General features: G+C 38.5%; 1 protein-coding gene across 1 annotated transcript in view; it reads left to right on the top strand.

Annotated features, from left to right (window-relative positions):
* The first annotated feature begins 5371 nt into the window (after positions 1-5371).
* The window catches only part of LOC139116897 (tubulin beta-4B chain-like), a 91688-nt gene continuing 74792 nt past the window's right edge, over positions 5372-22267 (top strand). Inside the window, exon 1 of the transcript XR_011548411.1 lies at positions 5372-5740. The gene's annotated coding sequence lies outside the window, so the exon portion shown is untranslated. The remainder of the gene's footprint in view (positions 5741-22267) is intronic.

Here is a 22267-nt window from a genome sequence, read left to right as displayed (position 1 = left end):
CTGTTTGCGCAAAGTGCAAAAAGGGACATGTAATTCTATCTGAAAACAGGCGTACTCGGTATGGATGGGGAAGTCATTTGTTTTTTAAATGCGACAACCCAGAGTGCAACGTCAAATCAGACAACTTTCCATCATCGGCAAAGACTGGTTGTGGATTTGACGTAAATCGAAGGTCAGTTATTGCAGCCCGTGGCATCGGCAAAGGAAGACAAGCGCTGCGGAAGTTTAGCAGTTACATGGGTTTGCCGCCTCTGATTTATGGCAATATATACGAAAGACATGTAAAAAAGATACGAGAGGTCGCGAAAGATTGCCTCGAACAAGAATTCGAAGAAGCAGCTGACGAAATCCAGCCATGGGAACAGAGTTGGACGAAGGCGACATTGAGGACAGGGATAACAGTGTCTTAGATATTGCTGTTTCTGTCGATGGTTCTTGGAGTTCCAGGGGTTTTACAGCGAAACATGGAGCTGCTATAGCCATTGATACCGGTGAGTAAAATTACTGCAAGATCTGCATGTTTGTATATTCAATAATTATGAAAAATAAATAATCCTTTCAAAAAAAATTGTTGCGGCTTGCATGGTGTCAGAAACTGCATCGGTTACATTGCCGTCCGACCCAAATACCCAGGCAAAACCTCGAGCTACTGTACTGCAGCTATCTAAGACGATGACTTCACTGTTGGCCCATCGTAAAAAATGAAACTAAAAAAGAAGTATTTATCCCAGCGTATTACGACTGATCCATTAGCCGTGATTGAAATAGGACATTATTGTGTAAAACGTGATAATAATGTGTAATTTTCAATGCTACTTGTGCTTGAGATGCTCCACGAGCATAGTCGATATGATATTCTGTTCCGCGCAAAAATCATAGACGCAAGTCAATGATTTGATGTAATGTCTCCGTCCCATTAGCAACTTTAAATGTGACCTCGATACGTTGGCAATAATTTGTAAACAATTATTTTCAAATCTGTGACACAAGATTATCGATAACTATAGCCGCCGACACAGCAACAGTCTGGAAGCGGACCCGATGCTGAAACGGTACGGCAAAATTCACACAAAACTCAAAAATGCATGTGAGGGTACAGGTCAGAACGCAAAGGTCACGCTGAAGAATATGACTAGTCAGTCAATTACTTGTTAGTTTTAAAAAGAAGCATCGAAACATGTGCAGAAATGCCGAAACGTCTTCGGTGGCGGTGCCGACACGACTTTGGGTCGGACATTGAGAGGCCGAAATGACTTGGACCTAAACCACTTGGTGCCGAAACGACCAGTCACTACGTATGTGGAAGCATGGAGGTAGTAGGAGCTACTACCTCCATGATGGAAGTCATACGACTGAACACTGCAGTAGTGGTGACTGATAGATTGAACATTAAATTTTGCATGGATTTTTTTTGTATCTTAGAAATTTTCGTGTTTTTGGTTTCCAAACCACAGACAAAGAGTATAAAAAATCATGTAGGTACTCGTGCAAACAGACAAGCTATCGTCTTGAGCGTGTGCAAGACGGCGTCTACATGACGACATTGTTATTGGTTATCGTCACGCGTGTTGAGCTCCGGACAGCGTGGTGACGATTGCGCAACCAAAGTACAGAAAAACACATTGTCATCTGACTTCGCGTACAAAATCACATTTTTTACGAAATATACTTACATCGCCGGCCATTTCTTCGGCTGGTAATCAGATTTTTAACTGGTACACTACGGTGTACAGGAAATACGCTTGTTAATATTGAGTATAAAGATTACCCTGATAGTTGTATAAATAGAGCCTGACGCTAACGCGGCGAACTGGCCGTTTCAGTGCCCATTTGCTGTCTGCTGCACAGATCTACGTACGTGTTGCGCAATCTTTGTAATGGTTGTTACCTCTTGACCTCTTGACCTCTTAATTATTCAAAATGGCGTACGGAACTGGGACAAGGCTTATGGCGGTAAATACGCGCTGGTAAGAACTCTGCCGTCACAGTCGCTCGAGAGCTATTCAGCTCTGGGACTATTCGCCCCATAGACGAGTGTATATAAGCGAGAAACAACCAAGTCTGGAAACAGAATGGCTATAAAAACCACGCCATGTCACATTCCGTGTCCGATTTCACTGTGAAAATTAGCAAATTCATCTATCATGTAACCGTCGATCGTTCCCAAGCATTCTCAAAATTCATACCTGGTACTTAATTTGCTTCAAAAACGCTCTTTTTGTGTGATTTTCGGCCGAATTCGACGGACACATCGCCAAAACATAAGCGTGAGCAACATTCCGGTCACCCCTTGGGCATCTCCACTTTACTGATGTTGGCGCCGCCTACCCATGAGGGGTGACTGGAATGTTGCTCACGCTTATGTTTTGGCGAGGTGTCTCTCGACCTCAGCCGAAACTCACTTGAAAATGAGCATTTTGTAAGCAGATAAAGTATCAGGTATGAATATTTATGTAATTTTAGGCCGAGTTCAGAAGACACCTCGCCAAAACATAAGGCGTGAACAACCTTCCAGTCACCCCTCATGGGTACGCGGCGCTAACGTTAGTAAAGTGGAGGTGCCCAACGTTCACTGTGAGGTGACCGGAATGTTGCTCACGCTTATGTTTTGGTGATGTGTCCGTCGAATTCGGCCAAAAATCACACAAAACGAGCGTTTTTGAAGCAAATTAAGTACCAGGTATGAATTTTGAGAATATCAGGGAACGATCGACGGTTACATGATAGATGAACTTGCTAATTTTCACAGTGAAATCGGATACGGAATGTGACATGGCGTGGTTTTTATAGCCATTCTGTTTCCAGACTTGGGTTGTTTCTCGCTTATATACACTCGTCTATGGGGCGAATAGTCCCAAAGCTGAGTAGCTCTCGAGCGACTGTGCTGCAGTGCATGTCGCGGTGCAGAATGACCGGGTGTGAGAGGGAACCAGCAGAATGCAGCTGTTTCTCTTCCCTTTTGTATTAATGATACCTCATTTTTGTTGAGGCTCTTATTTTTTTAAATCACCATGGAAGTTCTCCAGCGGCAAATAGAAACTAAAATACGAAATCATGTTTACACGCTTTACACCATCAATTAAGAACAACAGAATGCCCGTGAATTAACCGGCTTATGCAAAAGGTTTGAAGTTGTTTGAACAGAACAAATGTGCTTCAGATAAGAGGTGAGCTCACAATCTCTGTGCTTGATCCCATTTTGAGAAGTCTGTATTATTGCAGTACTGTGTACGATGGAAAAGATAGAGACGTTGTCATCTTTCAATTCAACAATTTCACTGTTCAGATCCATTTTCATATCCGACGAACCATTGTGCCTTTTCTGTTTGATGTTGGTCCTGGTGACGACATTGCTAAGAAAGGCAAAGTGATAACCAAAACATTTGAACGTTATCAAGCCATTACCAGTCTTGTTGAAAGCATCAAAAAATATAATACAGGGATGACAATAATTGTAGCTGACGACTCAGAACGTCCAGAGAAAATCAATGCCTTTTGCAGAAGGTGCCTCGGCGGGAAGGAATTTGACCCAAGGCCGAATCTGCACCAAATACTTTCTATGGGCGGACGATTATTTTATTTTTACCAGCGGTATCAAATTTGAATTATTTATTGAAAAGTTTGAAAACCCAAATGTAATGTTAGACGTGATTGGAGGCACATTCGGCAACGAGAATGGTACATCCCGAAACAAGTGCTTACTGATGTCGAACTACAGGCTGGTATAAAGGAGGTTAAGATGGTGACTGTTTTTTGGCATTGCAACGCCCTCTATCACCAACTCAAAAAGTTTCCTCAATGCTACGTGGCATATGCTATAACAATGTTCTTCATGGCAAGAACTGAAGTTTTCCATCTAGGAGTGTTCGATTCAGTATACGAAAGAATTGGACATACGGAAAACTGTGTCAACAAAATGGGAAATATTCGACTGGCTAGTTGTAGTGATGTCAATATCTTACATGCACGGATCACAAACCAGAAGTATGCAAAGTTTAGAAATCACGCTCCTGCTGATGAAATGGTCAAGCACCAACTTCTGAACATGAATCTGAAATGTTTGAAGTGATAAGGATGAACATCAGTAATACCGCTGGGAGAATACCAAAAAAATTTGATGGCTTTGATTTTCGGCTGAGTTGGTCTTGATTTTAAATATGTGGTCGTTTCTTTTCAGACATCAAATAAAGGGTAGATATTTTGATATTCCAAGGGGAGGGGGTGCAAGATTTACATGCAATCACTCGTATGTCTCACAAAAGTCTCGGCAGAATCTGCCTGTCACTCCTGAAAAGAGTGGTAGATTGTTTTCTCTCAATATTTTTGCATCAAAACAAACGTGAAATTCTCTCTAAAGTCAAATTCATATCACGGCTAATCAGGTAGCCATAGTATATTTGTATCATTTACATTTACATATATATTGTGTACCTGGATGATATTAATCTTCCAAAGAAAATAGATTTAAAGGCTAGGACTTGATACCCAACGAGTTAATCTTTCAACAACAGAATGCACTGACGTGGCCATGAGTACATGCACATGACAATTCGATAGGGTCGAAGGTATACATAAATAATAGCCATGATTTGACTATACATTCATTTGTTGACATTTAAAATTACCTTCCATAGGTGAGTAAGACGGCAAAACCTACGCAACTTATGTTGCACCTTGCTGTTTCAGCTTTTTTCCAGACACGTTTTGTCACAGCTTTGGGATCCTACTGCAGTCACATAGTCGTCATATAAAGATAAAACCCTTGCCAATTCGTGCAATAACCCTTTCACATATTTTAGGAACATTAACAGCTGACATAGCAGTGATGCTAGAAAACAGTAAAAAATTATCTTATTTTTGGGCGAGGGAAGACGGAAAGGATCGGATCATCTGAAGACTGGGGCTATTACATTGACCCTTGCGTGAATACCGTTGCCGACTCCATGAGATGATAGACGGGGTTAAGATAGAACTCGCCCGCGGGGGGTTGGGTGGGATGGGATTTGGTGGCAGTGCCACAGATAGGGTATACCCTTAAGTTTGAACCTCGTGTTTCACTCAATCATGACTCTTGATTCCGAACTGGCACTTTGAACAATCATTTGACAAAAACTGTAGATTTTTATATCGTCATTTATCGAAACTCTAGAATTATTACACAGATATTGTAGCTTATGCTTTGTAGAGTTAACTGTTCAGGCCGCAACTGAACCTGATTCGGGACTGCCCCACCCCCTCACCCCATTAGAATGCGCCCTGGAGATTTTTCGGGGGAAACTTTTGGTGCAACATTATCCATGTTGCAACCTTTACATTGCTGTTGTATTTGGGCAATCATCTGTGCTGAAGTCCTTAACGATGGAAGTCGCCGATGGAATTCTATGGGTTTGTTGGTATTTGTCACCCGACCTTGTTATTGGTATAGGACGCGCTTGATGAACCCTGTGCTGTTGTTCTACAGTCTACTGTTGTTTGTTCTGCAGGTATCTTATACCTGACCGTATTTCTACATAGCTTTCCGTTCGGTACGGCACCCGCGCAGCAGAGTTGACCCGTGGTATCCAGTGGAATTCCGCGAAGTACACGTCGTGTTCACAGAACTGAACTTCGGTGAGAACGGCGTCTGGATATTTCGAGTGACAGCCGAACGTATGGCGGTGGGTCTCCACTGTTGTACACCAAAAATACGAATTCTTCGTAACTGCACTTGGAAGTTTTTGAAAGAAAAGAGAGGGGAAAGGTAAGTAGAAGACTCGCTGTTTTCGAGTGTGGTTTGTGTGTGTAAACGCCTCCGAGACTTTGAAGTTTTTGTCCCACTTTGGAATTTTCTGTACCTCTTGTGCGGTAATTTATTCAATGAGAAAATTTTCCGTACCACGTGTGGGTGAATTCCAGTCCAGTGTCAATGTAACCGGGTGGGCTGATAGGGTTGTCTGGTTCCTTGACCCATTTCTACCGCTGGCTGCGCTGTTAACTAAAATAGGGTCAGGTATTGGCTAATGTTTGTGTCATAATGTTGACTGCGTATCAATGAGAAACAGACACCTGAAAAGATTATGTGATCACCACATTTGCACAGTGGCAAGCTCGGAAATTTGATGACGAAACATAAAATGTTGACGTTGTTTGCACAGCTTCACTTTTAAGTATCCTACTCTGTTCGTTTGTGATGGTATTCAGTGGTGGAATGGCGATTATCGTCTATGATTTTTTTCTCAAACATGACAAGGTGACCATGGTGACCTTTTAACTGATGTACGGAAATGACTAAAAAATGAATGATTTTTTTGTTTTTCATTGAATGTCGACATAGGATGCTTGGTTCAGGAAACCTTGGAAGTAAAATTACTCCGTGGGCATACGAAATCTCAATTCGAAGGTAGTTCCAAGTTTGAAAATAAAATCTACACTTACTACACATGCCATGCCATGCTTACAACGGCCCATACCTGACGGTGACCCTATTTTCATTAGCAGCGCAGCCAGCGGTAGAACCTGGGCAGGGAATTATACTTCCAATAGGGTTTTAGCACAACTGACGTAGTCAGTGGTGCCTTACTACATGCCTAGGTGTGAGTGCAAATCAGAGTAATTTGAACAGGAACATAGGAGGAGTTAGCGGGCCGTGTGGACCATGTACTAACCGGTTTCCATAGTTACCCGGTCCGGTAAAGCCCTTCGATGTTTTTGACTTCAAAGTAGATGTAAAATACCCATGCGCGCACTGCTATTTTGACTTTCATTAAACTCTGTTTGATGCTGGTAGATTAGGTAAAATTGTTTCAGAATGCTCTGCTTGTAACTAATTGTCATATAGCGTTAACTGTGAAGAGGCATGTAAAAACGATATTATTGCCTAAATACACGGGTGTATGTGCCCTCGCAGCAGGAGACAATTTTTCCTCCTGGCATCTGTACACTAGTGTGGATGGAAAGATAGATATATAGATAGACAGATAGGTAGATAGATGGATGGATAGACAACACCAAAGTGTGTCCGTAAACCGTTTAAACTCAATTATCCCTGCACAGCGATTGCTGACAGTTGGTTACAACTTGGCTCGAGGAATGAAGACGGGGATTTGTTCAAATCAAGTTGATCCGATGAATCTAACTGAAATTATAAATATTTTTAATGATTAGTATGTGTATATTTGTGGATCATCGAGCGGATCACATGATGCTCTTCCATTTACTGCCTGACACCGTTTTCGAATGCTATCATATATGACCCCCGTTGATTACCCTATGCAGTTCTTTGGTTTTCTGATGCCCAAGGAAAACAAGGAAAGGTTTACAATTTGCACATTTGGATTGATTTAACCTCTAAGATATATCACAAAATGGTGTTTATCATTGTTTCGCAGTTTCACTAAAGAATTACCCACGCCTAACGACGAAACAAATAAAAGCGGACGTGTTATGAGTGTATCAAGTGTAACCCCCTTGCGTGGTCTAACGATTGAAGTCATCGAACGCGAAGTAGAGTTTTCAATTACGTGACCTTTTAAGGTAAAGGGCGACGAATTCGGACGCGCAAGCGCTTTAGAACGTTTCTGCGCAGATTTAACTCCAGCCTGCCGCAAATGGGTTATTTTGTAGCGCATGTATTTAACATCACCTGTCATTGTTGAAATTGCGCTTTTACCTAATTTTTTGACCCAGTCTCTTAGAAATACATGTGACCTATAACCTTGTCATATTTTGACCCCCTAGGAAGCTGGTTTTTATTCAATATTAGCGAAAAATTAACATTTCTCTCCCATTTACATGGCGCATATTACCCATTCACCTGGAGATATTGTAAAAAGTAGCGTGATGACACCCTTTTATAAAAGTGTAAACTAAATGGTATTATATCAGGATTTTATTCGCCAAGTTTGGTCAAAATGACACCACTCAAAGCGACAGGAAGAAAGTTCGAAAATTATGTAGTGATATAATTTCGATATCGTCATTTTGTAATCGATACTTATGTTAAAATTTCATTACAAACATCATGAAAACTGTACATTCGATAGATATGGATCTTAAGTCTTGGTATTTATTAAAATTAACTCATTTGCTAAGCGTTTTATAATTGCTTTCTTTAGTTTAAGTGAATTATATCATTTTTATTTATTTCTAACGACGCCATTTTAACGTCCGTTTCCATGGAAACGAGCGTGGTGACCCCCATTTTTTATTTCATTTTTGCACTTGCACAACCTCCAAGAATATTTGTGCAAAGTTTCAAAAAAATGACACCGCAACCTAATTTTGACGTAATTCGTAGTACTTCACCTTAAATTAATTTTCGCGTACCTCGTGTCGCCTACATTACCCTAAACTCCTTCAACAATAACAGAAGTAAGACTTATGCCATTGGGTAAGTTTTCCCCATAAATTTCCAACCAGCTATGAAACTTTCAATGACTCACTTGCAGCCATTCTGAAACGTTAGGCTGATGATTTTTGTTATCGGCCAAGCACGTCATTCTTTTGGACCGTACCATTTCGAAAATAACGCCACTGTAAAAATGGGTAGGTAAGCCCCATTTGGAGGGATTTAACATAAAAAAGATAAGCCAATAATTATGAAATTGGGATAAGACTCATATTTTGTTTGAGTGTTTTTTTAATCATAAACAATAATTTTATTCTCATTAAATGCTTGATTATTAAAATTGATCTCCCTGGAGTCAATATAATATTATATGGTATTGATTGATGGAATACCCATAATAAAAGCGGAAAGCTCGATGTTAAAATGGCCCAGGCCAAAGCTGACGATGTTTACACGTGTACCGTGCAGCTACGTTGACTCAGCCAGGCCAGACAGCCAATGGTTTATTTGCATGTAATTGTATGCGGATTTTGTTTGAAACCGCAAGGTCATTCTGACCATTGACCCTCGAGGGTCTATGTTCTGACATAAATGATTGTGCATTGGGCCGGAAAACATGGTCACTTTCCTCACATCATTTTGAAAGATTTGACGGGTTTTACACATTACTTATATTATACAAGTCTAAGGTTTGTATATTTAAAAGGCAAATCCATTTTTTTGTGAAATTCTGCCTGGATTTTCTGTTGTTTGCTATGATACGACAGATACTTGGGGGAAACTAGACTGATTTTCTTTTACCGAAGACATACCGAGTAAAAGATATATATTTATATATAATCCCATGGTACTTTTCTCTGTTTGACGTCATCGTATACGAGTGTTTTTCGCGGAGCCGTACAACTTCGAGCCGAAGGCGAGAAGTTGTGCGGCTCCGCGAAAAACACGAGTATACGATGACGTCAAACAGAGAAAAATACCATGGGATTATATATTTATCACATGAACAGTCTTCTTATTTTTCTTTTGACGTAGATGGATCAAAATTATCGTAACAAATTGCATGAATTTCGTCGCGATTTGTGTTTTACTTACGCGGATTACTTTCATTTAAAGAGTAAAGCGGCCCGTCACCCAGGAGATACTTTCATTCATAAATCCCATCAAGCTGAAATTTGCTACATTAAAGGGTATCTCCACCAACCAGACGTACGGATTCGGTCACGTGAACGTGTCAATCATTGTCTCGCGCTGTACCGATGCCAAGGCAAGTTGGCCACCGGCGGACATAGCTTTCACCGTGCTAGCGACAGATAACCATAGTATTCAGAGTTACTTAGAATATTTACAATTATATTTATGAAGTAAATGAGACAACATGATCGAAACAGAAATTCCCATTCTCAGAGATGCCGTGGCTTTCAAAATATCACACAAGTTTACGACCTTTGCGAGCGCGAAAGATTCCGTTCGATGACACACTCACTGCATGTCTGTGCCCACAACGTTGCCGTCACCGGTCTCTGCCGGTGTCAAACTCGTCAATCCCGATCTCGGTCATCAATGTTTTCGTCTTACGAACTTTGATGTTTGCATTGACACATATCTCGTCCATGGATACATCCTAATTTTGTTGACGGAAACTCTGTTTTGAGTGTTGTCTGAGTCAACTTTCGAAGTACATGGGATTCCACAGCGCTGCACACAGCTCGACAGCTTGTCTTCGCTACAGCATTATGCCGCGCTGCAAGTTTAATTCCGGGCGAGACTTTACGGAGTTTTTGTGTGATTAAGGAAATTGATCGTTGTTAGTCGAATGACTTTAGGCTTGTGCCTCCTATGTCGCTTTCCCGAAGATTATACTATACTCTTTTATTCAGTTTGAGGTGTAGGTTTCGGTTTTATCGCCAACCGGGATCGCCAGGTACGACGTCCACACGACTCGACTGGAGCCGAGACGTTACTGAGCCATTAAAATAACGATCGTCGGTATCTCCATTCGATTCTCGGGAAAAGCTATTGTTATAGCGACTTGAAATTTCGTTGGACAAATATGCTTTCTATGTTTCCATGTCTGGATTTATCTGTTCACCTTTCTGTAAAAATAACGTGCGAGCTAGCACGGCATCGATCACAACAAATCTGTTCATGTCGCGACGCCTGCATGTATGAACGGTACCATGAAAGAAAAAAGTTCCGGTTGATGACGTACAACAGGGGTAATTCGGATTTCTTATCCGTCCTGTTCTACGTCACACAGGTGGGAATTCGGGCCAGTTCATGTGATAAATATATATATATATATATATATATATATATATATATATATATATATATATATATATATATATATATATATATATATATATATATATATATATATATATATATATGTGTGTGTGGTGTGTGTGTGTGTGTGTGTGTGTGTGTGCGTGTGTGTTAGTTGTAAATAAAATGTCGTGGTAGACAAATTGGCCGCTTTCAGGCATTTGACAGTTTGTCATTCAAGAACTGAGGCTTAAGTTACTATATACAACCAGATGTGAACTGAAAATGCTCACGTGTTTCATTATATATGTGTAAATGTGAACCTTTGCCACATGTTTGCAACTTCATTGAAAGTGTTATGATAAACATAATGAACAATTTTCACCACAGATTAATTCTAATGATCATTAAGTATTCAAATACGTAATTAGCTAAAATAATAAAATAATTAATTTCTTTGACTGCTGTCATTGTATCACAACTGTATATGGCAAGTGTAATTCCCTTTGGTCAAGTCCTTCAAGCTTTATATGCCAAACTGTGAAAGCTCATTAAATATGCAAATTACAAAGAAGCTGACATGAAAATGTATATCCCCCTAATTAAGAAAGTTCATTAAATATGCAAAGTAGGAATTAACTGAAATGGTTTCATAAAATATGGAAATTAGAACTTTGCTGAAGTAAAAATATTAAATGACTTTTAATAATGTTGCATCACAGTAGCTTTACTGCACATAATAAGTTTCATCAACTTTGGTCAAGTCAATACAGTTATATATCCCTAATTAGGAAAGTTCTTTAAATATGCAAATAAGGAATCGGCTGTAGTAAAAATGCTAAATTACTTTCAATAATGTGATTTCATAGTATCTTTCATGTACATAGCAAGTTTTGTCAACTTTGGTCTAGTTAATTCAGATAGATATCCCTAATTAGGAAAGTTCATTCAATATGCAAATTAGGACTTCGCTAAAGTGAAAATGCTTAATGACATACAATAATGTTGTATTATTGTATCTTCAATATATGTAGCAAGATTCGTAAAGTTTGGCCGAGTACATTCAGATATATATCCGTAATTAGGAAAGCTCAATAAATATGCAAATACGGAATTGCCTAACATAAAAACAGTAAATGGCTTTCAATAATGTTATATCATTGTATCTTTAATGTACATAGCAAGTTTATCACTTTTGGCCGAGTCAATACAGATATATATCCCTAATTAGTAAAGTTTATTAAATATGCAAATTACAAATTGGCTGAAGTAACAATGCTTAATGACTTTCAATAATGTTAAATCATAGTATCTTCAATATGCATACCAAGTTTCGTCAATTTTGATCGAGTCAATTCAGATATATATCCCTAATTAGAAAAGTTCATCAAAAATGCAAATTAGCAAATATTTTTCATGTCACCCCTTAATCTCTTTCAGGGCTGATATATCTTGGTGTGATCAACATTTGTAGCAAATCTCATTAAATTGTGTACGTGCAGTCGTTCTCAATATATATCTGTTTTTTTCTTAAATCATTAATTATGCGAACGAGCAAAAGGTAAGATAGCCACACCCACCAAAAACAAATCAGTTCTTGCCATTTGCAAATTGAATCTATGCACCAGATTTAAATCTGATCTGACAGGCCGTTTTTGAGATATCGAGCACACAGACAGACAGAGAGAGACACAGAAAAACAGACACACAGACAGACAGACACAAAGACAAACAGACATCGCTGCGACATTAGCTCATGTGTGTGAACACGTGAGCTAAAAAGTGGTAGCTAAAATGGTAAACCAAGTCAAAGTACGTCCCGGCACTGCATATTAAACTCAACAATTAATTTACAATATTATTGGATGCACGGAATTTGCAAAATAGATGATTTCACAGGGAGAAATATGCCCGAAAACACTGTGCAGAGCAGTGACGTACTCTTCGTAGAGGTCGAAGAATGGTGTCTTGTGAGGCGGGGGGGGGGTCCAAAGGGCGCTTCATGCTTAAACTGACCATTGTGCCTAGACTACAAAATGTAGATTACGATTCATCATAAGCATTAGGGTAAAATCTATCCTCGGTGAAAGTTTCATGTCTGCCCTCAAGTCTTTGAATGTAAAAAATACCGTCAAGCACACTGTGCTCACATTCCGTTTGACTTGGTCCATTCACGAAATTTTTAATTCAGAAAAACAAGAATGACAAAAGCAAATACGGTCTTCAACTTAGGTACTGGAGGTAAACTTTAGGAACATGCATATCATTTCTATAGCAATGGGACAAGCAGATCCTACATACAAAAGCAAATCTCAATAAAACCAGATATGAACTGAATATGCTCACGTGTTTTACAACAGGTTGATTAATAGTAGTACGCTTCACAGAACAATAAGATATATGTTATCACTAAATGAAGCAGGTTTTTTTCAACATCGCACAGTACTCTCAGATTTTAATCACTAATTACAAAACTTTATTTAATATGCAAATGAGCTGTTAATTAACTTGACACTGTTCAATGCTTCATGGGACAATTAGATATCCATCAGATCAACATCTGAAGCAAGTTTCATCAAATTTAACGCTGTAATTTTGGAGTAATATCACTAATTACAAAGTTCATTATTTTATGCAAATAAACCCTTAATTAACTTCACACAAGTAAATGCTCTACACCACAATTAGATATCTGTCGGATTAGTATCTGCAACAGATTTCATCACATTTGGTGCAGTTATTTTGGAGTTATGTCACTAATTACAAAACTTCGTAAAATATGCAAATGACCAATTTGTTAACTTGACACTGCCAAATGCTTCTCAGTACAATTAGATATTAATCAAAACAATATCTGTACCAAATTTCAAAGACTTGGGTGCCGTAATTTCAGAGTAATATACCTAATTACGAAGTTCATTAAATATGCAAATGAACCCAAAATTAATTTCACATTACTGAATGCTTTACACTACAGTTAGATATCAGTCGGATCAGTATCTGCAGCAGATTTCATCACATTTGGTGAAGTTATATCGAAGTTATATGACTAATTACAAAACTTCATAAAATATGCAAATGACCTATTTATTAACTTGACACTGTCAAATGCTTCAAAGTATAATTAGATATATATCAGATCAATATTTGTTGCAAGTATCATCAAGTTTGGTGCAGGAATTTCAGAGTTATCTCACTAATAACAAAAGTTCATTAAATATGCAAATGAGAAGGCAATTGACATGACACTCACAGTATCATCACAATGTTCTGAGATTGTCATCTGTGAAAAGTTTCATGAAATTTTGTGCAGTATTTCTTGATATATGTCTACACTGTCATTACCGTCTCCATAGGGAAACCATTGTACGAAAAAAAAACGATATTGCATAACTTCATTAATATGCAAGCCACACTAACCAAAATCTAATCAGTTCTTGCAAGTAGCATATGGTACCTGTGTACCAAATCTGACTTGAATCCGTTCAGGCGTTTTTGAGTTATCGTGTAAACAGACAGACAGACAGACAGACACACACACACACACATGGACAGACAGACAGACATCGCTATGACAATAGCCCACGTGTTTACACACGTGAGCTAAAAAGTGCAGCGGTTTTGCAAGTTTTTGATGTTGACGGCCATACTTGATGCACATACATACATTCATACATACATACATACATACATACATACATACGTACATACATACATACATACATACATACATACATACATACATACATACATACATACATACATACATACATATATATACATACATACATACATACATACATACATACATACATGCATACATACATACATACATACATACATACATACATACATACATACATACATACATACATACATACATACATACATACATACATACATACATACATACATACATACATACATACATACATACATACATACATACATACATACATGCATGCATACATACATACATACATACATACATACATACATACATACATACATACATACATACATACATACATACACATGCATACATGCAACATACATACATACATACATACATACATACATACATACATACATACATACATACATACATACATACATACATACATACATACATACATACATACATACATACATACATACATACAGACATACAGATATACAGACATGCATACATACAGATGGCATGGACTACAGCTTATACAATAACCTCACATTGGTATATTAAACATGAGCTAAAAACTCGATTTTTTTCGGCAGTTGGTCAGTCCATCTATTTTTTACATCCATGTTAAGTTGAGATGTGCGAGAGCAATCAGTTTGATTTGCTCTGGTGATTGTAAAAAGCCGTAATTTCAAGCAATCACCCCAGGAAGTTAGATATATTATCTTTCCATTTTTGTTGGTTGAATGCAAAGTGACAACAAGGTTTAAGCTCCATGATCAGACAAATCGTCATGTTTCCATTGTATTTTTGAAGGGTTGGTAATATACGAAACATTTATAGTGAGAAAGATCCTAGTTTATCGGTCTTTCAGTTTTGCCAAATATTTGGTTCATTTGTCCATGTTAACGAAACACAAGAAACCACTGATCAGTAATGTACACGAAAAGCCGATGACGTGCTATTTGAACGTGCAAGGAAAATACATAAGAAGTATCCATCTAAATTTACGATGAGTCTGTGCATGGAGACTGGCAATTACGAAATGATTTCATTGATTTGATGGAAAGGAAAGGTGCTGGCTTTACGGATGGTAAGGAGGAAACTACAGGGAAGACTTTTGTCAACAATGTCACCAGTATCTTGTTCTCACTGATGCACCATCTTTCTAAAATTGAATGCAGAGTCTTCAAGTTATCCGATCTGTATGGTCTTTTTTTCAAAACAAAGACACCTTTCAGCAAAACTATAACAATCCATCAGAGCATAAACATTACTCAAGTTAAATTGCAAGAACCTGAAGACAAAAGACTGCTACTGTATACTGTTATGGTGTACCCATTTCTCAAACTGCCGAGATTTAAGGAATTTGATGAGGTCGTCAAGTTGCTGTGCAATGGTATTGACATCAAAAACCTTGAAGAAACAACTGAGAGGGTGTAGTCAAATCACAACAGCCCTTTCCCTAAAGAGTACCAGCTTATGGTCAATCTACTGACTTGACACATCAAGGGAAGATAAGACAATCATACAGTACTGCTGTATAAAAAGATAGAAGTTTGGTTTCTGGAGAAAGCATGTATGAACTCGTGTTACTAAATGAAATCATGCCAGTTGACCGACGTCTTCGGTACAGATATGTGCATATACTGGTCCTTCCTTTTAGGTAGTCAATATGGCAGTATGTGGTTTGTTTGGTAATCAATGCCACTGACTGATATGGAGAAGTCAAACGAATTCATGAATATCTCATAAATATACCTCAAAAAGTGTGAGAGAGGGACTGAAGGTAATTTGATCCAGATATTACTGTTGATATGCGAAAAATAAATGAAGGTAGGCAATCGGTATTTAAAAGGCTTTGGGCTGAGGTTGATAAATTGCTGGAGGAAGAGGCTTCCAAGGACGTTGATGACAGATGGCATGGGCACTGTTTGTTTTACACGTACAGCCATGTCAGTACCAGACCTCTTTCAGAAGGTTACAGGGAGATTGCCTTCAAAGTTTGTTATCGCATCTGAAAATGGCTATATTTACAGTTTATGCTAAATAGCCTATTCCTCACATCAGCTGTTCAATACACTGGCGAATTTCCGCTGAAATTCAAAGTGCAGGCTCGACATGACATATCAAGATGCTCATTATACCAGTGCAATTTTCAAGTACTTGAAAGTGTTCTCTGTAAAGTACCGAGATCACACAGTGCTATTGTGTGTAAATGACAAGAACAAGATACCGCGGGGGGGGGGGGGTTCTGGTGTCCCTTTAGCTGCTGTTAGTCGAGGTAATCGAACAGTGATTTAGTCTGAAATTCAACTTGTTCCTTGAGATCATGATATGAACACTAAATTCAAAATGACTCCTGCAACCTGGGTCAAATATCATTGTCACTGACATCCCTCATTCAGTGGATGAATCATTCTACAGACGACAGGTTTTTGAAATACTTAAAGACACCATAGTTGGGCCATCATCACCATTCGGGCATGTGGCTGAAATGAGGAAAGCAGTATCGAGAGAGATAAAACTTGATGTACCCATATAAGCAATATATTCAGATGGTGGGTCAGACAACAGAGTTTCTTACTCGTCAGTTCAGATTTCATTTATTGGCCTATTTCTCTTGGATGGTCTGCACATCCTTGTCGCTGCTAGATGCGCACCTGACCAGTCCTACTCCATAGCGATGGCATACTGTGATGAACTTAGCATTGCAGTCAGTTGCCATACACTGCAGTGCCATGGCACAACATTTTGAAAAGGTTTTGCCATCAGCCATTACAATGAAGCAAAGACGAATACTTGGTGACAGGAGATCACAACTGAAAGATGCTCTCATGGGAAGTTTGGGTAGTGTCAGAGATCAGTTGAATGAGCTACTAGGTCAGTTGAAGTTGAAGGGTGTACCTTGCAAAGTCGGAGAGCCAACAAATGGAACCTTGATAGATGAATTGTGGCAAGCTGTTCTCAAACTGCTTACAACTAAGGACATCCGGTCAAAGCCAGCCCTGAGTAAGTTCAAGGAGCACTGTAATACAAGCAGAAATGATTTCTTCGCGATACAGACATGTTGGAAGGATAACTGTGATATCTGCAAGCTACATCATCTACCGAAGGATGTTTCAAATTTTTTGCCCTTTGCCAGGTAAAGTATTTATCTCTGTACAGTTTCTATTGTCATAGAAGAACAAAATCATCGTTGTTGCTGTTTGTTGTGTGTCAGTCATCAGACTGATAGACTCAAAAAAGAAGCTGATAAATGATGAAATGGTTACGCTAGATATAGTAAAGGAACATTGTGACTATTCCTTTGGAATCTGTCTTATTCCACTTCATCGGTTGCTTAAAGAGGTACTAGCAGAAGAAAGGGAGCATTAAGGGGTGTAAGCAAACACAAAATTGTATAGTGGTAGTGGTACATTAATAATTTAGTGACGGACCTGAAGTTGAAAAATATCATTTCCAGTGCAATAACATTGTCGAAATGAAATATTTTTTTATATATCAGGAGATTCGTAGTGAGTCATTTATTGTTTTATGAAATGTACTCAGGAGCATGAGTGTTTTATTAGTTAACATAAATTTTGAAATATTTTATTCACAGAAATGTCACATAGTGCTGAACCAAACTTGCCAGATGGAAGTTTCTCCACACTACTACAGTGCGAGATTGAAATATCCTGATGTATGCTACTTTTCTAGAACAGGAGAGCATCTCATCCCTATATGCCAGATGTGAGACAACAGTACCAGTCTATCCAGCCTCTGTGCAGAGCATGCAAAGACTGTGGGCACATTGAACGCACAAGAAAGACATCTAAATCTAAAAAGATAAAAACAAACGTCAATAAAAGACTGGTTTTTTTCATCTATTTGTCATGGAAATACATACAGAGATCATACAGTGAGTCAAAATATGGCAGGATTATTCATATTTTTTGAAAAATATTGTCCTATAAAGGCAAACTGATTTTTTGTTAAATTTTCTGTGTGTGTTTAACAGCTTACCCGCGTACAATTTAGGATTTTGAGAGGACGCAAACAAAGAATTTACTTAATTGGCCTGAGAGCAAATGTAATCTATCAGTATACTACCAGAATGCCAGGAGTATCAAGAACAAATTTATGGATATTCATAGTTTGGCTCCACATCTCTTGAAATTCGACATTATTGTTCTCACTGAAACATGGTTACATCACAATATAGAGAATCAAGAACTTTTTCCTGACCACACTGTTTACCGTCGAGATCGTATTGACAGGAAAGGAGGAGGAGTTCTCATTGCTGTGAAACCGTCGATTTCGTCAAGACGTCGTCCTGATTTTCAAACAGACTGTGAAGTTCTGTGGGTTCAAATTCAGAAAAGCGACATGAATACACGTAGTCTGCACCTTGGAGTTTTCTACCGCCCTCCTAGTGATGACGTATCATCGCTTATCCAATTGGAACACTCGCTGTCTTCGGTCTACAGTGATGATAAGGACATTATGCTGTTGGGTGACTTTAATTTGCCATCTATTAACTGGTCGTTCCCTTCAGCACCTACTTCATCTAATAACATTGAGGTGTATTTCATTGACAGTATTCTAAATAATTTTGCTTTAAATCAACATGTTTCTGAACCAACAAGGGGTAACAATATCCTTGACCTGGTTTTGTCTTCATTTGAGTGCATTCCAATTTATATTGGTGAGAACTTGCTTGATTCTGATCATTCTTCTCTTACATTGAGTATTCCCACGTATAACCATTCTACCATTGGCTTTCCGACTCACCGTAAATTCTATAATTTCAAGAGGGCTAACTGGGATGACATCAAAGCCGACCTCCATGCCATTCCATGGAGTTCTTTGTTGTCTGACTCTCTAAATAGCGAGTGTGATATATTCTATGACATTTGTTTTTCTGCTTTAAAAGATCATGTTCCTCTTATCCATGCGAAAAAACCAGTTCCACCATGGTTTGATGACGAGGGTTTTGACCTTTTGAAAACAAAGGAAGCATATTGGAGATCTTTAAAGAAAAATCCATCCTTGCACAACCGTGAAAGGTATAATAAAATTAGGTCCTCCTTTAAAAAGAGGGTCAAAGACAACTATGCTCTTTACATTAACTCAATTGCAGATGATATACCAACCAATCCTAAGCGTTTTTGGACATTGCTGCGGTCACGTAAGCGTATAAAAGGTTTTCCATCTGTTCTTACGTACAATAATGATTTAAAGGCGAGCTCTGATTTTGAAAAGGCCAATTTGTTTTGTAAATTTTTCAATTCAGTTTTCAATAACAATATTGCTGCTGATATTCCCGATGTTGCTACTATAATTGACGACCAATTTTCTATTGATATTGATGTCGATAGTGTCAGGAAAGAGTTGCTTTGCATTAGCACCAGCAAAGCTATAGGAAGTGATGGCATTCCCAATATGTTTTTGAGGGAATGTGCAAATGAACTTGCTATACCAATTACCATCTTATTAATAGGTCTATTAAAGGGAAACCTAAGTCCAGCGACATTGACCGTTTATCCCTTCCAAAATTACCCTTGAATAAAATGCAGCTCAAATTTGCAACATAATTGCACGCGCCGACGACTACGGAGCGATGAAAAGAGACATTGAAGTAGACGACATTTATGGAAATGAGCTCGGAATCCATGGGCGCGAAAGGGCTCATGGGAGGAGCGTGCGTGGACGTCATCGGCGATACACGAACGTAAGGGATGGACCATTAGACCTTGGGAGGGGGGGGGGTGGTCACAATGAAATTGTGAAAATTTTTTTTTTACTATTGTAAATTTCTGAAATTTTTTTTTCCAATTGAGATTAGCTGTGCAAATTTTTTTTCAGAGTAAATTTTCAGATTTATAATTTGTTTTTAGTTCGTCGCTGTCTGAAGATAAAGAGGGCAAAGATGTGGTGCCAAGCACCACAAGCGGCCACGCAAGCGGTCACGGGGGGGGGGGGGGAGGTCAGGAGAGGGGTGTACCCCTGCTGCTGTGGAGCTTTTGAAAAATAGAGATTAAAATTGTGTTATTTGGTGGCACTTGGGGAGTATTTTTGCGGGGGGAGGACAGGAGGGGGTGTCCCCCTCCTGCCGTTGGAGCTTTTGAAAAATAGAGATTAAAATGGTGTTATTTGGTGGCACTTGGGGAGTATTTTTGCGGGGGGAGGTCAGGAGGGGGTGTCCCCCTCCTGCTGTTGGAGGTTTTGAAAAATAGAGATTAAAATGGTGTTATTTGGTGGCACTTGGGGAGTATTTTTGCAGGGGGTGGTCAGGAGGGGGTGTCCCCCTCCTGCTGTTGGAGCTTTTGAAAAATAGAGATAAAAATGGTGTTATTTGGTGGCACTTTGGGAGCATTTTTTTCGGATTACACATCTTCCTCTGAACATGGTCTTCTTGCTCCTCAGTAGCTTCCTATAGTTTTGAAAATTGACTATTTTGGTTTCCTGGCTTCCCTTTCTACTGCGTGGTGAAATGCCTACATTCACCCCACCAAACATCATGCATATCTCATGATTTACAATTGATTTTGACAAGCTGAGAAGCTAAAATAAGCTAAATAATATAGTTAAATTTGCATATTTGTGTTTTTAGAGCAATTGTTGCCCTTTTTGATCAAAACATCTATTTCTCTGTAGCAGCATGTCCAAATTGATTGGATGTGTATAGATGTGTTGAGATTTCAACATTTGTCTTTTTAGGGCAATTTATGCCATTCATGGTCAAAAAATCTGTATTCTCTGAAAGGGCTTGTCCAATTTCTTTGAAATTTGCTACACAAAAACGATTATTCATGCAGATTTATTCAGTATTTGCTATCGAGAAACTTTCAAAGTTCAACCCTTTTGTGTGTTTTTGTGTTGGGATTTGTTGGATAGATGGCATTCTACGTAGTGTATTGTTGAATGTTAAAACATGTGTTGCTGTTGTTTTTTGAGGCTGTTTTTTGAGAAAATGCCTTTTTAAAAGCAAAATAATACATAATGACTTGATATGTTGTTTTATCATTATTGACGTGTTTCTACTTGTTCACCCATTCTTGCATTCATCATTGCAATAAAATGCTGTGAAAAAAATGAAACTGATGTGGCCTGCATCTGTTCACCTTGATCTTAAAAGACAAATACAACAAGGAAACAAGTAGAAAACAGGCTCTATAATTTCATAATTTTCAAGTGATCAGAATACAAAAGTCCTGAAAAGATAAGATAATCACAACTTCCAGTATAAGGGATACAGTCACTCTAAATGTATAAATTAAAATTAAAAATGTGCCTGGAGGATGTACTAAAAAATACAGAAAGTTGCTTTCTGTCGGTAAAATCTAAAAAAATTCAAAATTTTAAAGACTTTTGCAGATTTTTTTTTTACGCCTTTGTCTTCTTATTTATTTTTTTTTTTATTTTGCAAACTAGTTTGAAGATTTTTTTTTTCCTAACTTTCTGCTCTGAAAATTTTTTTTTTCTGTTTTTGACCACCCCCCCTCCCAAGATCTAATGGTCCGTCCCTAAGTGACAGCCTACCAAAGCGTTGGAGTCTATGACTGCAGGAGTGCAGTTCTGCACGTTACGACTCTTTAATGCTCAATAGCATGAAAAATAGTTAACTGTTGTTCAGTTGAGTGCAAAAATCACTCAGGGAAGAACAAACGGAGTCAGCTTTTACCGTCTTCCCACAGAACAGCTTTTTCGAAGACAGTGGCTAAAGAAAGTCGGGCGAGTTTAAAAATCTGTAAAAGATACAACGTTATGTTCTAATTCTTTTAGGATGATTGTTTTATAAGGGATTTCGGGATTCTTAATACCGATACAAGACGATACTACACAATGCGGTTCGTATCTTGACATGCTGGGTCAGCCTACTCAGGGCTCCCCCTAAGTCACCAAAATGATTAGCCAACTCATTAGCCAAATCAAAAATCTTTTAGCCATTTTGAGTAACTTTTAGCCAGTTTATGATCTCAAGTGTGGCAACAGCTTTCTCGTCATTC

Source organism: Ptychodera flava, chromosome 18, assembly GCF_041260155.1.
Source record: "Ptychodera flava strain L36383 chromosome 18, AS_Pfla_20210202, whole genome shotgun sequence".
Taxonomy (NCBI): domain Eukaryota; kingdom Metazoa; phylum Hemichordata; class Enteropneusta; family Ptychoderidae; genus Ptychodera; species Ptychodera flava.
Note: the sequence above shows the minus strand (reverse complement) of the source record. Positions and strands in the feature narration are given on the sequence as shown.